This window comes from Rousettus aegyptiacus, unplaced genomic scaffold (assembly GCF_014176215.1).
Source record: "Rousettus aegyptiacus isolate mRouAeg1 unplaced genomic scaffold, mRouAeg1.p scaffold_m13_p_18, whole genome shotgun sequence".
In the NCBI taxonomy this organism is placed as follows: Eukaryota; Metazoa; Chordata; class Mammalia; order Chiroptera; family Pteropodidae; genus Rousettus; species Rousettus aegyptiacus.
This window is the reverse complement of record NW_023416293.1, coordinates 15,272,259-15,285,760: the sequence shown is the minus strand read 5'-3', so window position 1 is coordinate 15,285,760 and position 13,502 is coordinate 15,272,259. Positions and strand designations below refer to the sequence as shown.

General features: G+C 57.4%; 4 non-coding genes across 4 annotated transcripts; all 4 read left to right on the top strand.

Moving 5' to 3' along the window:
* Window positions 1–10,621: 10,621 nt before the first annotated feature.
* On the top strand, window positions 10,622–10,740 carry LOC118613444. The gene has a single exon (XR_004955487.1). It is a non-coding gene; the product is annotated as a 5S ribosomal RNA (ribosomal RNA).
* Window positions 10,741–11,435: 695 nt separating this feature from the next.
* On the top strand, window positions 11,436–11,554 carry LOC118613488. Its single transcript, XR_004955497.1, has one exon. It is a non-coding gene; the product is annotated as a 5S ribosomal RNA (ribosomal RNA).
* A 736-nt stretch (window positions 11,555–12,290) lies between these two features.
* LOC118613484 lies at window positions 12,291–12,409 on the top strand. Its single transcript, XR_004955493.1, has one exon. It is a non-coding gene; the product is annotated as a 5S ribosomal RNA (ribosomal RNA).
* A 693-nt stretch (window positions 12,410–13,102) lies between these two features.
* Window positions 13,103–13,221, top strand: LOC118613487. The gene has a single exon (XR_004955496.1). It is a non-coding gene; the product is annotated as a 5S ribosomal RNA (ribosomal RNA).
* Window positions 13,222–13,502: the final 281 nt, after the last annotated feature.

The window sequence follows — 13,502 nt, the reverse complement described above, 5'->3', positions numbered from 1 at the left end:
AAATGTAGGAAAAAATAGTTTATCAGGGTGCGTCAGGCAGTTTAGCTAAATGCTTTCTTGTGGATTTCTCGAAGTTTATGGTGTCTTTATAAACTTTCTAGCTTGTGATGTGGTTCTCATTTTTAATCAATATTTATTTTTGTACCTAATTTTCTATTCTTAACTTTTTATCCTTCCTCTTAACGAAGGCCCCCAAATTTGATAAGCTTCGGGCCCTCAAAAATTTGGCTCTGCGCCTCCACACGGCTGTGTGTGAGTTTTGTATTCTGCAGCCCCCGACTCTCGCTTTACCGTCTTTTTTAAACACTGTGCCTTTTAAGTCGAATACTATCCCATCCCCACTCATATTGGCCCTTCTTTCTAGGTTCAAGTTGATCAGCTCCCTGCAGCCTCATCTAAAAGACCCAGAGTGATTTCCCCGTTATAACCGTCGTGCGCAGGCCAAGCGGGAAGGCGGACCCCTCAGCGCCTGCGGACTCAAGTCCGGAGTGGCGGTGGCTGCACTGGGGCTGCGGTGAATGCAGGCAGCAGGTGCCCGGCAAGGCGGCCCCCCCGGCCTGTTTATTGTCCCCTAGGAAACCCCTTGTTCGGGCCTTCCCAGCTGCCGCAGCGCCGCCACCTCCCGGTGACAAAGGCGTCTCCGTCGCTTGGAGCGGCCTTCCAGGCTGGCCCCCCGCTGCTCTCACCCTCTGACAGAAAAGCCCCCCAACCCCGACCCCCCAGAGCTTTGAGGGAGCTGACCTGCTTCCACTCCCCCCCCCAACACACAGTCCAGACACGTGGCTGCCCTGCAGGCGATGAGACTCTTTAGAGACCCCTCTTAGCTACCACAGAAACTCGGCCACCTCTGGTTTTCAGCCCCCTGAAGAACTGGCCCTGTGATCATCTCCCAACAACTGCGATCGCCCCGGCCAGACATTCCAAAGGGATAGGACTGTCCTGCGCCCTCCCAGGGACTGTGACCGCCTCTCTCCTACATCTCCCCCGCCGAGGGAGAAGAAGCACCCGCAATCCCATGAGGGGAAGGAGGAAACCGGAATCACCGCGCCCCGCGCGCGGCAGAGCCCACCGTGGGGTCCGTGTGTCAGCGTAACACCTCGAGGGGGTGTGCGCGTGTACAAGGCCTCACGGACCCACCCGAGTCCGCCTTCGAGAAGAAATCACGTGGCAGGGGCCTGTTTTCCCTGTCATACGCATCCGAGAATGCTGCCTGAGAGGGTGACTCTCCACGTGCATCGAGACACGAGTTCGATTCAGACAGAGGGGGGGTATGGTTGTCGGCTCCTGTATGGGATGGAGGGATCTTGGCTCAGCAAGAACGAAGGACGTCCGTACAGAAGTGCCTTGAGCAGACTTCGAGGACTTTGCAATTCTAGTCAGAGAGAAAGTCTTTGCAAAGTAACTGTGATGCCGGGCAGGGTACTCTGGCAGCGAGGGGATGTGTCCCCGAAAGTCAGGAGACGCCCGGGGACAGGCTTCTGGATGGGGTGTTGGAACGTCCGTCCTTGAGACAGGTGAGCAGCCAGCTCTGACCCGACCTGTGCTTCAGAACGACCCTCCCCCTCGCCCCCCGCCCCCCCCCCTCCCGGGCCACCCCAGAGCTCCTCACGGGCGAGGCTCACGATGTCCGGACATGCACTGAGCCGCCCGCCCGGTCTCTGCTCGTGGACGACTCGCAGGCAGCTCAAACTTCACGTGTGCAAACTTCCATTGCACATGCGCCGTCGTGTTTTACGCTCCCAAGATCTGAACGGGTACAGTTGTCGCCCCGATTTTAGTGATTAGAAAACAGCAGCTCAGGACGACCGAGTTCCCCAGGCTGCCCAGCCAGCGGCTCGGAGAGCGAGAGGCGTTCAACGTACCCGGTAACTTCCCCATCGAATCGTCACACGCACACGAGGCGAGAGCGACGAGCTCATCTCGCCGACCCCCTCGAGCCCCCGCGGGTCGGCCCTTCTCCCCGGCTGGTCTGACTAAAGCCAGGGAGTCACTGCCCTGCTCGCCCGCATGTGCTTCGCAGCGCGCGCGGCGTGTCGGGAGCCGGTGGGCCCACGTCGGTGAGCACGACAGGGACCAGGCACCCACTCGCGGGGCCGATGCTTGGGGGGGGCCGGGGGACAGCGCAAGCAAAGTCGTGGACCGTGCGCCGTGTTTGGGGGTGCCGAGCACGGAGAGGGGGACGGGGGCAGGGGACGCAGGGCGTGCTGTCACCTCCGCTCAGCGCCGGCCTCGCCAGGTGCCTCTGAGCGGAGCCCGCGAGGGACGGAGGGACGGTGTCTGGGAACAGAGCGTTCCCGGCCAGGGCGCTGCGGGTCGGACAGACAGCGAGAGCCTCGTGTGCAGCGAAAAGTTCACAGGGGAGGAAGACAAGACTGTGGAAAGAATGAAGAAGAAGCTTGTGGGGCACGGGGTGGGGGGGCCGGTGTCACCCCATGGCAGGCTGGGAGCTGTCGCCGGCGAGCTGGGTGATAGCGCGTCCTCCTCCGGCCCCCAGGGTCCTCGGGCTGCGGATGAAAAGTGGGTGTCAGGGGCGGGGGCCGCGGGCGACCGGCTGGTCCCCGCCAGGGAGGGCGGGGCCTTGATCAGGGCTGGCAGCGGCGCGACTGGGAGTGAGTGGGTTTGGGGCGGCGCAGCCCCAAGTACCACGACCTGACAAGCCAAAATCGTCACTGACTGACATAAGGGACGTTCCGGAGAGTCGCGGGTTCCAGGGGAAGCTCAGAGGCTCACGGAGCTGGAGCTGCTGGCGAGGCGCCCACGGGGAAGCCGGGCGGCCGTCCCCACAGGCCACGGACGCCGTCGGCACGGGACGCAGAGCCACCGGCATCAGGGCCCCGGGAGCAGGCGTGGACCGAGGACACGCCCCGGGGCTGACCCCTGGGCCGACGTTTAATGGGCCAGACCTGGTCGGTGGGTCGGTGAAGCCAGCTCTCAGCGGAGGAGGGAGCAGCAGGGACGAGCCGGCCGCACGCGCCGCCCGCTCGGCCACTTGGCCCCTTCGGAACGCGACACCATCTTGTCCCCTTGGTTACCAGGCCAGCACTAAGCCCGACAAATTCTCATAGACCCGGTGGGAGGCCGGAGGCCGGAAGACGTGGAAGGCACCAGGAACCCGCTCCGCAAACCCAGAGGAGATGAGGAGGACTCGGGGGACACGAGGTGCCGTGCAGGGCGACGTCGTCAGAGGCAGCGCTCTTGGTGCGCAGCGTTTCCCTGGGCCGCGGCGTGGGCGACGGCCCGGGGCAGGCGAGCCGCACGCAGGCCGCGGGCCGCACACCTGCACAGGCACGCCGCCGGGACCCCCGACCGTGAGCGCCTGCGGCGCTGCTGCAGCGCAACGCCGCACACGGGGCTCGGGCAGAGATGGCCCCTCCCGCGGTTCTGCGGGCTGGACGTCCGAGGTCCAGGCGCCGGCAGGGCCGGCTCCTTCCGCGCCCCTCTGCTGGGCTCCAGACGGCCGTCTTCCCCCTGTGTCCCCACGCGGTGCTCGTCTGTGTCCTAATCGCCCCCTCTCGTAAGGACACCGGTCACGTGGGATCAGGGCCGCCCCAATGACCTCACTTCACCTTAAGCACCTGTTTCTAAAGAGTCACATTCTGAGGTCCTAGGGGAGTTCAGTACATGAATTTTGGGGGACACAGTTCAGTCCATGACAATGTGGTTAATGCTACTTATAGAGTATGTGTTGAGTATGTATTATGGATACATAATAACATTATCTACTGAGAATTATATTTAATAATCCAAGGTCTATTTTTAAAAGTTTATTTGTGTATACCTCAAAAAATTTTGCTTAAGTGCCCATAATCTAATTCTTAGGATTATAATGGGAGACCAATATGATGTTTACAAAAGGGTACTTATGTGTAATTTTTTAAAAAAGTTATGGAGATATTGTCATTTTCTCTGGGGTTATTTCAGGTATTCTTAGGAACAATAAGTCTTACCAAAGAAGCAACAGCTAATGAGGGTCAGGAGAGAGCGACTGAATTAAGCAACATTCAGGCAAATCATTTCAGGAGATGCGCTCAAAAGGCCTAAACAGCCAGGCCGACCCGGATCTGGCTGCGCCCTCAGCGAGATGTAGCTCCCTCGTCCTTGCTCAGGGCGGTGACACCCTGCAGACAGAATATCGTGGCAATGAGCTTTGCAGAACATGTCATTTTATGAATTGAAAAGTCGACACTTTTGTTTTTTTCCCTAGAGAATCGAAACACGCACCTTGGGCGGAAGGAGCCTTGGGTGGGGAGCAGCATGAAACAGGAATGTGGGGGGGCGTTTCCTTTGCGCCCCTCGAGCCAAATGTCGTCTTGGCTGGTGAAGCCAAGCGCAAACCTCACTCCTTCTGCTCTCGCCCCCGCCCTCAGGGTAGGTGCTACCAAAGGTGACATTTCTGCTTCGAAGCCACACTGCCTTTGGCTCCATCAGCCACACAGCCGAAGCCGATTTGGGTTGGCACTGCCAGCAAGTCTGTGGGACCCTCGCTGTCTCTCAGAACCAGTCCCGGAGCGAGCAGCCAGGGTCATCCGCAGTGTGGCCTCCTGGGGCTTGTCCTGGGCAGAGGCGTTTTTCTCATTTGGTGCCCACCCTAACCCTCCCAGTTCGCACCTTATGCTCTCAGTTTCTGGACGAGAAAGGCAGTCTCGACCCTCCACATCCACACCGGACGCCACTGTGGAGCTCCTGTGCATATTCTTCCGCTCCCTCCTCTCGAAGTCCCCCTAAGACCCCGAGCCCCTGGTTGGCCTGTACGTGTCCCTACCCATTTCTTTATCCACCTGATGAGGAACTGCAGCATTTCCTTCCCCCTTTAAGGCTGGCACCTCTCGTGGGGGCTGGCCCACTGAGCTCGCCTCCTGGAGCTCATACCCTGTGTAGTCCCCTCCCACACGGACGGGGTGATTCACATCACCAGTAAGATGCTGCAGAGATAGTGGCGTGTGCCCTCTCTTCCTTGCGAAGCCGGGTCCCACGTCACGGGAACAGCAAGGCGACAGCCGGACCGCAGCCTCCTCAGCCAGAACCACCTGCTCTGCTGCTCCCTAAGTCCTGCCCTCTAAACTGGGACACAGTGAATGCGGTTTAAGCCACTGTGTTCTGGGTTAGTTTGCCGGGGGCAGCCAGTGGGCGACCACCGTACCTCCCAGGCTGCCCGGAACCTGACGGCGGACCCCATCTGTCCTTGAGACTTATTCGCATCACCCTGACATCTGCCCCTCATGTCCAGAAGCAAATTCATGACCCCTCCTGTTTCGAAGCTCGCTTTCCTCTCTGCCCATCCACTGGCGACCAATGGATGGGTAAGTGTTTTTTGTAGAGGCTGAGGAAACTCAGAGTCATCTCCTCTGCTCACTTGCCCAGATTCTCATTATGATTTTTAGTTGAAGTGTCCCCCAGGAAGTGGTCTTCTAGAATCCTATTTTTTTGTTTTATTTTTTTACCCTTTTAAAATTTTTTAATTAAGTTTATTGAGGGAAACATTGGTTAATATAATTATATAATTTTCAGGTGTACATTATCAATCATTTGACATCTGTATATTCTGTTGTGTGTTTACCACCCAAAGTCCAGTTTCCTTCAGCTACCATATATTTGATCCCCTTTACCCACTTCACCCTCCCCCTAAATCCTGTATTTGACCCCCTTTACCCCATCTACCTCCCCCCTAGAATCCTATTTTTTAATACTGAATTCTCTCCACTACAGTAGATAGTCTATATTCTATGTATAGAACCAGAACAGACATAACTTTCACCCGGGTGAGGTGATCCGTGGGCACGGCCTGCGTTATGTTCGGACGTGGCCCTCCGCGTTAGCCGGATGCGCTGATCCTTCTGCTGTATCTTCTCGTCCCAAATAAGCTTTTAAATGTCGGGCTAGATCCGAGGGTGCCGTGTTTGGTCCAAGAACACAAACTGGATTGTGTCGAGAAGACTAAGATACCTGGCCACCAAGCAGGTGTGGTCTCTGATAAGACCATCTCGTTGAAGTTGATCTCAACTTGTCCTACACCGAGATGCCAGGGGACGGGACGTCTGTGACAGTGCCTCGCCTTGGCGACGGTTCTTCCCGGTGACGGTGACAGGCAAGGCGGTATGTGGACGACACGCCCTCCTCCCATCCTGCCGATGCACCCCTCGGTGGCACTGGTGTGCTGGGGCACGCGGTTCCCGGGCGACCGCGCGGCTCTGCGGACCTCGGAGGGTCTCTACACTGAAGGGGCACCGACGTGCCGTGGGGCCCAGACGCGGAGAGGGCCCGGTCGTCCCAGTCCTGGGGGCTTGGCTGCCTGCGCACAGTCTATGTCCTGAGACTTGCTGGCTCTGTCCCCGTGAAGTGCTCCGCACGTCTGGGCACCCCGCTGATGGCCGCACGGTGTCACTGCAGGAACACAGAGCCATTCCAGGTACCTTTCAAAGGAGATGGATAGAAAAGACATTTTTAGGTGGTTTTAAAGATCTGAATTTTTTCTTCTAAAATCCTCCTGGAAAAGACGACGCTTCTGTTTCAGTGGCGTGGAAAGGCCAACTCTTGACTCCTGTCCTTTGCGGCTCATTCTCCACCCCATACAGTGGCCTCGGCACAGCCCTGGGGACCGACCGAAGCCCGCCACAGGTGTGCCAGCTGGGTCCAGGCTTTCCAGCCCCTGGGTAAGATGACGAGAACTCATGTGCTCACAGGGGCAAAGGACGGGAGCTGGCGTGTCGGACAACAGAGCCCCCAGACTGCAGCTGGGCGAGAAGAAAAAGGGCAGTGGAACCGGAAAAGCTAATCCTGTGTGCTATTGTGACTACTTTCCACTAGCCCGGAACATAAAACGTATACGTAAATCCAGACATATCTGTAGATTTCTTTAGCACACGGTTGCTGAGTGCCACCTCTGCAGTGTTTGAATTGTGGGGACTTCAACAAGAAACAAAGCAGATACTGTCTTTTCCTCATGAAGCTTTCAGACAATAAATATTAAACTACAATTGTGAGGAAAGAAAAATAAATGGTGACCATAAGCTGCCCGAGGCTTTCTTATTCACAATTGCTCCCAAATACCTAGAATCATACCTGGCACATAGGAGAAACTTAAGATGTATAGAATGATTTTGTGGATTTATGTATTCATCATGAGAAATCGTGATCGAGAGACTAATTGTGGGATGTCAGGGGAAGTTATGGCGCACAAACATCAGTGGGAAAGGTCAGCAGGAGTGTCCATGAGTGAGGTGCGGAAGAGCATTTGAGGAAGAAAGTAAAACGGGCTTTTAAAATAAAATCTCTACTTCTAAAGCTACAAATCACAAAGGAGCTTTCCCATGATGAATATCCGCACATCAAATAATGCAGCGGAACTCCTACACGTATAAAGCAATAATTACCAGATACAACGAGGCACAGGCAAACACACACCAAAAATGGGAGACTTTAACACACCACTCGGAACAAGACCGATTTGGTGAAACAAAAGAACAGAACGGGGCCTCTGGAGAGAGCATTTAAAAAAAATCAAAGCGAAGCCCAAGCCTCTCATAACCAACTCTAATAGTGTAAGAAGGATCGATGGCATATTTAAGTGTAAATGTTATTGTATTTAAATTTTTTAACTTACTGAACTAAAAAAAAGAGATATTACAAACAATAGTCTCTGCTCACAATGTAATAAAACTGGAAATTATTAAAAACAAAAACAAAAAAAAGGCTGTTCCACCTGAAAATGCATATATAAGCTTCTATTAGGGACTCTTGGATGAAAGGAGAAATATAAACTAAAATTACGAAATTTCTAAAACATAATGATAATAAAAACACAATGTATCAGAATATCTGAGAAATATTTAAAGCAGCGATCATAAGAAATTTCATAGTTTTAAACACTTTTATCAACAGAGATAAGAGATTTTAGATAAATGAATTAAATTCCAGCTCAAAAAGCTGGCAAAAGAACAAAAAGAGCAAGCGAGAGGAGAGCATGAGGAAGGAAAAATTAAAGGGGAAAGCAAAGATTGCCGAGGTAGATGGAAAAACAGTGATTTTGAGTAGTGGATCAAATTCTTGATTTTTAAAACTGATCAAGAAAATAGACAAGCCACTAGTAACTCAATCGAGAAAAAGGTAGGGAAAAGCACAAGCATACAAATAAGAAATAACAAGGGGGAAATAACTATTGAAACAGGAAATTTAACAAATCATAAGAAACTGTTTTGTAGATTCTATGCAAATTAATTTTAAAATTAGGTTAAATGGATAATTTCCTAGAGAAATCCCATTAACCAAAATTGACCTCTTCAGATTTAGAAAGCTCAGAGCAATACCTACAGAATATATGGAGAAAGTTATCATGGAGCTGTATTCCCAAACTACACCAGGCCTAGGCGGTGTCAGAGGGAAATTCCATCAAATCTTCAAAAATAAGGTACTCTCTAAATTGTTTCAGAGCACTGAAAAAGGACAGTTTCCAAATTCTTTTTCTGAAGTAAATGTAACATTGACACCAGAACTTGTTAAAACTGGTGCAGAAAAAATAAAATTACAAACCAATAGCATATGTAACAACTGAGGCAAGTTAAAAATTAAATATTGGTGAATAGAATTCAGCCCCACGTTAGAAAAATAATATTCTACAACCAGGTAGAAATTATTCCAGTAAGTCAAGACTGGGTCAATATTAAGAAATTCATTAATGTAATAAACTCTATTAATAGATCTAAAAAGAAAAGTTATATGATTGCCTTCTTGGATGCTGCAAAACTTTTATAAAATTCAACATGCTCAGCCTGCCGACCCTGCCTCATCCGTGCCTTCCAGAAACAAGGAAGGCTCGCGTCCACGTCATCCCGCTTTCCCTCTGCCCCGCCCCCGACCCCTGCGCTCCCGCGTGCGCCCTGCCAATGGCCTGGCCTGTCCCCGCCTCTCCCGACCTGTGAGTAGCAAACTCGATTTTCAGCCTGTCGTGGCCGGATCTGTTGGCCTCGCTGCACTGCATAGTAATGAAACCTAAGTTTTAAAACACGTGCACTGGGATGCCTCAGTGCAGTTAAATACTGACCCGTTGAGAAACCCACTCGGAACTTTATTCACCCAGAGCCAATTTACTATTATTGATTTCCTAGGCCAAAATAGCAACGAACGGTAGCTAAGAGATTGATAGAAGGATGGCAAGTCGCGGGGAGAGGGGTGCAGGACCCCCACGATTTCCAGAAAACAAGCAAGAACCGCACAGCCTTCTGGGGTCGTGCGCCTGGGTCCCCAGGAGCTGAGCGTCTGGGGTGAAAAGGTCGGAATATTTACAAAAATGGATTCTGCATCCTCCAGAAAAGAATGGATTGTAGATGAGGTTCCTAAGATGAAGCGACATGTATAATACACGCTAGGAAACAGGCACCGCTGAAAGGAGAATTTAAAATGCTCGGGTGAGTGGGGAGGAAATGGTGACGCTTGACGGACACGCCCGGCCCTGGCCGAGGCAAACGCATGACGTTTCACGGACCGCAGCGTCCCAGATGCCCGCGCGCGTTTTCGTCGCTGCGAAATGGACGCGGGTCCCTGGTGGTGGCTTTGTCGGCGGGCGCGACTGGCGCTGTCAGCAGAGGGCGCTGTGACGGACGCGGGTCCCCGCCCCCCGCTCCCCGCCCCGCGTCCCCCGCCCCGCCCCCTCCCCGCCCCGCCGCCCCGCCCCACCCCTACCCCCGACCCCCCGACCCCCGCCCCGCCCCGCCCCGCACCCCCGCCCCGCGCGGCCGGCGCCGGCGTCCGCGGCCCCTGGAGCCTCCGCGGCGACCGCGCGCTGCCGAGGGGCGTCGCTCCGGGGGACGCCCCGGCTCTGTGGAGGCCACTGAGGCAAGATTGGGGAACGGTGCGGGGAGGGAGGGAGAGGGGGAAACGGCAGGGAACAAACAAAGCGGGGACCGCGTGGCAGCAGGAAGGAAACACAAGGAGGCGCCAGGGGACACGGAAAGCGGCGCGCGAGCTGCGCTCCCTCCTGCCGCCGCGGGCCGCGAGTCGCGTCCCCACTGCCCGCGCCGCGGTGACCCCGGTTCCTACCTGCAGCGGGACCCAGCCGCGCCCAGGCCGATTCGGGGGCCCTTAAATACGATTCCGGAAAGTTCCCAGGTGACACTTGGCCCGTCGCGTGCGCCCTCCCAGCAAGGGCGGAGGGCCCCGGCCTCCCCGGTTCCGCCGCCGAGCGCCGGAGGCGTCTCGGGACGTTGTTAGCCGGCCTGTTCCTTAGTGTCCTCGCGCGTGAGACCGGGGTGACGATAATGGCACCCAAATCCTGGGACTGCTGTAAGATCAAAGGAACGTGCACGGTGCTCAGACCGTGCCTGGCACATGGAAAGCACATTATAATCATTAACGCAAATAAAATACGGGTCCCGGAGTGAGACAAATGCTTACACTTAACAGCTATGTGACCTTAGAAATGTCACAAACTTTTATGCCTTCAGCTTTCTTGTTTGTAGAATAAGGATTGCAATAGCACTTATCTTGCAGTGTTTGCATGAAGTTTAAACAAGCTAAACCTTGGCCGACGAGCACTCCCCCCACCCGGAGGTGTGGTGCGAACGCGGGGGTCTCCAGCGCACAGGAGGCCAGGCTCGGGCTCTTAGGGTGTCAGGCGACATTCCCTCCCGTCTACGGCCACACCACCCTGAACGCGCCCGAACTCGTCTGATCTCGGAAGCTAAGCAGGGTCGGGCCTGGTCAGTACTTGGATGGGAGACCGCCTGGGAATACCGGGTGCTGTAGGCTTTTGCCACCCCCTTCTTTTGCCGCCCTCCGGCACTCCCCTGGACCCTGCCCGGTCGCTGTCTCGGGGGTCTCGCGCAAGTGCCCGAGCTGGAGGGCTGCACGGTCGTCCTTGCGCCCCGCGCCACTGCCCCGCCTCCACCTGCTCTCCTGCAGCCAGCCCTGGGCTGTTTTCTCTCTCCGCTCTGGGCCTTTCCCTTCCTGGGGCCCGCGGGTCCGACCCCCGAGGGCGGAGGGCGGGGTCGCGGGCCAAAGCGTTGCCTGGTGATGTGGCCCCTGTCGCTGCGCGGTTTGGGACAGGTCGCTCACAGCTCGGCGGGGAGGGCAGGAGAGGAGTGCGCCTGGGTCAGGGCCAGAGCCCGGACTTAGCTGGGCCAAAGGTGCCTAGATGCGCAGGTGCCCTAGATGCGCAGGTGGCCGAGAGCATGGCGGGCCGCACTCGGGCCGGGGTCCTGCCGAGCGGCCAAGACTGGGGAGGAGGACAGCCCGGGGCTTGGGCAGTCGCGGGATGGGAGAGCGCCCACCCAGACCTCCGCGCTGCCAGGCACCGGCCAAAGCCCCGGCGCCTTAGTACGGCTGGCCGCCGCTTCGCGGACCCAATCCCGCATACCCTGCAGGAGATGCCCTACAGGCTCAGGCGACTCCCGCGCCGGGAGCCCAGGCTCGGGCTCTTAGGGCGGCAGACGACGGGTTCTTACGCCTACGCCCACACCACCCTGAACGCGCCCGAACTCGTTTGATCTCGGAAGCTAAGCAGGGTCGGGCCTGGTTAGAACTTGGATGGGAGACCGCCTGGGAATACCGGGTGCTGTAGGCTTTTGCCACCCTCTCCCTTTGATTCCCTCCTGCCAGGGGGCCCCTGGACGCCTCCTGGTCCCCTGCTCTCTTGCTGTCTTGGGGAACCTGGGCAGGCGCCGGAGCTCAAGGGCTGCACGAAAGTCCATGTGCCCCTCGCCACAGCCCACCTCCACCTGCCCTCTTCCAGCCAGCCGTGGGCTGTTTCCTCTGAATGCCCCCATGCTTCCCTTCCTGGCCTCTGCGGGGCGGAGGGCGCAGGTCGAGGTTTCCGGCTGAAGCATTGTCTGGTGGTGTCGCCAGTGGCTCCGTGTGGTTTTGGGCATGTCGAGCTCGGCCACGGCAGGGAGCGCAGGAGAGGGGTGGGTCTGGGTCTGGGCAGGGCGGGGACGTGGCAAGGCCGCACCTGCCTAGGTGCCCAGATGGCCGAGAGAATGGAGGGCCACGCCCGGGCCGGGGTCCTGTCAAGCGGTCAAGACTGGGGACGGGGACAGCCCCGGGCTTGGGCAGTCGTGGGATGTGAGAGCGCCCGCCCAGACCTCCCGCACTGCCAGAAACCGGCCAAGGTCCCCGGGGCCTTAGTGCCGTTGGCGCCTGCTGGCCTCCGCCTTGTTGGAGGAACCCCGGCACTCCGCGCGCCATCTCCCCCCTCCCGCCCTCCCCGCACCCTCCCTAGTGTCTGCACTGCAAACACGGGCTTCTCTGTTGCCCGGGAGGCCAGGCTCGAGCTCTTAGGGCAGCAGGCGAGAGGTTTTCACGTCTACGGCCATACCACCCTGAACGCGCCCGATCTCGTCTGATCTCGGAAGCTAAGCAGGGTCGGGCCTGGTCAGTACTTGGATGGGAGACCGCCTGGGAATACCGGGTGCTGTAGGCTTTTGCCACCCCCTTCTTTTGCCGCCCTCCGGCACTCCCCTGGACCCTGCCCGGTCGCTGTCTCGGGGGTCTCGCGCAAGTGCCCGAGCTGGAGGGCTGCACGGTCGTCCTTGCGCCCCGCGCCACTGCCCGCCTCCACCTGCTCTCCTGCAGCCAGCCCTGGGCTGTTTTCTCTCTCCGCTCTGGGCCTTTCCCTTCCTGGGGCCCGCGGGTCCGACCCCCGAGGGCGGAGGGCGGGGTCGCGGGCCAAAGCGTTGCCTGGTGATGTGGCCCCTGTCGCTGCGCGGTTTGGGACAGGTCGCTCACAGCTCGGCGGGGAGGGCAGGAGAGGAGTGCGCCTGGGTCAGGGCCAGAGCCCGGACTTAGCTGGGCCAAAGGTGCCTAGATGCGCAGGTGCCTAGATGCGCAGGTGGCCGAGAGCATGGCGGGCCGCACTCGGGCCGGGGTCCTGCCGAGCGGCCAAGACTGGGGAGGAGGACAGCCCGGGGCTTGGGCAGTCGCGGGATGGGAGAGCGCCCACCCAGACCTCCGCGCTGCCAGGCACCGGCCAAAGCCCCGGCGCCTTAGTACGGCTGGCCGCCGCTTCGCGGACCCAATCCCGCATACCCTGCAGGAGATGCCCTACAGGCTCAGGCGACTCCCGCGCCGGGAGCCCAGGCTCGGGCTCTTAGGGCGGCAGACGACGGGTTCTTACGCCTACGCCCACACCACCCTGAACGCGCCCGAACTCGTTTGATCTCGGAAGCTAAGCAGGGTCGGGCCTGGTTAGAACTTGGATGGGAGACCGCCTGGGAATACCGGGTGCTGTAGGCTTTTGCCACCCTCTCCCTTTGATTCCCTCCTGCCAGGGGGCCCCTGGACGCCTCCTGGTCCCTGCTCTCTTGCTGTCTTGGGGAACCCGGGCAGGCGCCGGAGCTCAAGGGCTGCACGAAAGTCCATGTGCCCCTCGCCACAGCCCACCTCCACCTGCCCTCTTCCAGCCAGCCGTGGGCTGTTTCCTCTGAATGCCCCCATGCTTCCCTTCCTGGCCTCTGCGGGGCGGAGGGCGCAGGTCGAGGTTTCCGGCTGAAGCATTGTCTGGTGGTGTCGCCAGT